Genomic DNA, 2,196 nt, shown 5'->3' on the forward strand with positions numbered 1-2,196 from the left:
GTCGCTCTACATCACTCTGCTCCCATTTCCTCGTTTTCATCTTGGAAGGGAGCCCTTCAGAAAACGGCAATCCTGCTTCCATTGCGTAGCTGGGGAAACTGAGGCCAAGAGGCGTAGGGGAGCCTGTGGGTGGGGGCCCACCCAGGGGCACCTCGCCCTCCAGCGCCACCAGGACGACAAGTCCTTTACTATACATTTCTCCACAGCTGCATAAATGGGGCTTTACGGAAATTTAATAGGGGAATAAACCACAGATGAAAAATCAAAACACTTAGAAAAATCATTTACTGTTTTTATTTACAGCATACGTGGAAATACCGGTCTGGTTTGGGATTGAAGCTGTTACATAATTTATGGCCACAAAACCAATCTCGAATGCAGTGTGTTCCCAGTTTTGCGGGTCCGGGAGGCACCAACTCCATATTCCATTCCGCCGCGCAGAGATGGGTGCCGGAGCCGTGGCAGGGAGGGAAGGGCGGCTTCCCGGCAGCTCCGGAAGGGAAGGCAGACGCCGCGCGGATGTAGGACAGCAAAGTGGTTTATAATGGAAGGATTGTAATTTATTTTGACACTGATCATGTATTATTCAGCTAGAGTAAAAATAAACCTTATTACCCGGGAAAATAGATCCCCTTCTTCAGCCCACGCTATGCCAAGTGCAACTTAATAGTGATGATCGGGACAACAGTGGAGTTTGCTCAAACATCTTATCTGCACTCGAAGAATCAAATCCCTCGCTGGGAAAGAGATTTACAAACACTTTGCGTGCATCTCCATGATATGCCTAACCTCCCCGCCCCCCGCCCGGGCAGCGGAGCCCGGTGCCGCCCTGCGGATCAGATCCTGCAGCCGGGGTGGGGGGCGCCTGTGTAGGGCTGGGACCTGGCCAGCAAGGCTGTTCATCTACTGGCTCGCTCATTCATTCATTCATTCATTCATTCATTCATTCCTCTATGCTACACCAACTCTGTGCCAGGCATCTTTACACATAACGCCCCTTGCAATTCCCCCAACTCCACAAAACAAGTATTACCGGCCTTAATTTTGCCCATGACAGAGATGAGGCTCTGAGGCACGTGGGCTGTGGGTACCAGCCCTGTGGGTGCCAACCTGTGCCCTCCAGCCCTAAGCCTGCTTCAACCTTCCCGCCTGCTGATGCCACTACAGTGGGTTGAGCACTGCCCCCCGCCCCCCCATTCATGTCCACTGGGAACCTCAGGACATGATCTTAGGGAAAGAGGGTCTTTGCGGATATAACAAACTTAAGATGAGGCCGTGCTGGATTAGGGAGGGCCCTGGAGCCAATGACCAGTGTCCTTACAAGACAAAAGAGAACGCTGGAGAAGCCACGTGACCACAGGGACACGGCTTAGAGGGATGTGTCTGTGAGTCAGAACACAGCCAGGGTTGGTGGTTGTCACCGGGAGCTGGGGTGGGGGGGACGTGGGGCAGGCTTTCTCGGAGCTAACGACGGAACCCACCTGCCGGCATCTTGGTCTCGGACGTCCAGCCTCCAGGAGGGGGAGAGTGAAGGTCTGTTGTCCCAAGCCTCCCGTCCGTGCATGTCTTAGGGCAGCCCCGGGGGACCAGAGAGGACACAGAGCTGGCTTGCTGTGTCCTGCGGAGACGAGAGGAAAAGTGGGGGGCCCAGGCGCCTGCACTGCCCACCGCCAGCTGGTCTCCAGGGGTTTTCTGAGCAGGACCGTGCTCCCTGGTGCGTCCAGCCCCGGCCGGTCTCCAGCCAGCTGTGGGCTCGGAGGCATGTCGTGTGCCGTGAGGCTCAAGAGGCCGGACCGGACGGACTCTCAGCCCAGCTTTGGCCTGGAGTCCAGGCAGGCCCAGCTCAGGGGCACTCGGCACATTCTCGTTGTGCGGTCTCCACACGCACATGTTGGAACTTTCCACCTTCCCAGACAGACACTCTGCCCCCTTTAAGCTCTCACTCCCCGTCTCCGGGCACCCACCCTTCGACTTGGTCTCTACGGAGCTGACTCCTCTGGGGGGTGGGGCCTTCAGTATTTGTGACCCGCTTGTTACCCAGGCAGGTGCAGGAGGACTGGAGCCCCTGTGGTTCTCAGCCGGGCGGCACCGTGCGCCCCGGACTGTGACTCCAGCCCTGCAGGGTGAGTAAGCGGCGCCGTTCTGCGATCTATGGTGTGTGTGCCCAGCCGTGCCCGTTAGGTGCTTAGACCAACC

The 2,196-nt window shown here is 56.9% G+C and overlaps 1 long non-coding RNA gene across 1 annotated transcript; it reads right to left on the minus strand.

Annotated features, from left to right (window-relative positions):
- Positions 1-278: 278 nt before the first annotated feature.
- Positions 279-1,941, minus strand: LOC120220910. The gene is made up of 2 exons (XR_005525685.1): positions 1,482-1,941; positions 279-590 (listed from the first exon to the last, which is right to left on the minus strand). It is a non-coding gene; the product is annotated as an uncharacterized LOC120220910 (long non-coding RNA).
- Positions 1,942-2,196: the final 255 nt, after the last annotated feature.

Source organism: Hyaena hyaena, unplaced genomic scaffold, assembly GCF_003009895.1.
Source record: "Hyaena hyaena isolate Hyena2069 unplaced genomic scaffold, ASM300989v1 scaffold_733, whole genome shotgun sequence".
In the NCBI taxonomy this organism is placed as follows: Eukaryota; Metazoa; Chordata; class Mammalia; order Carnivora; family Hyaenidae; genus Hyaena; species Hyaena hyaena.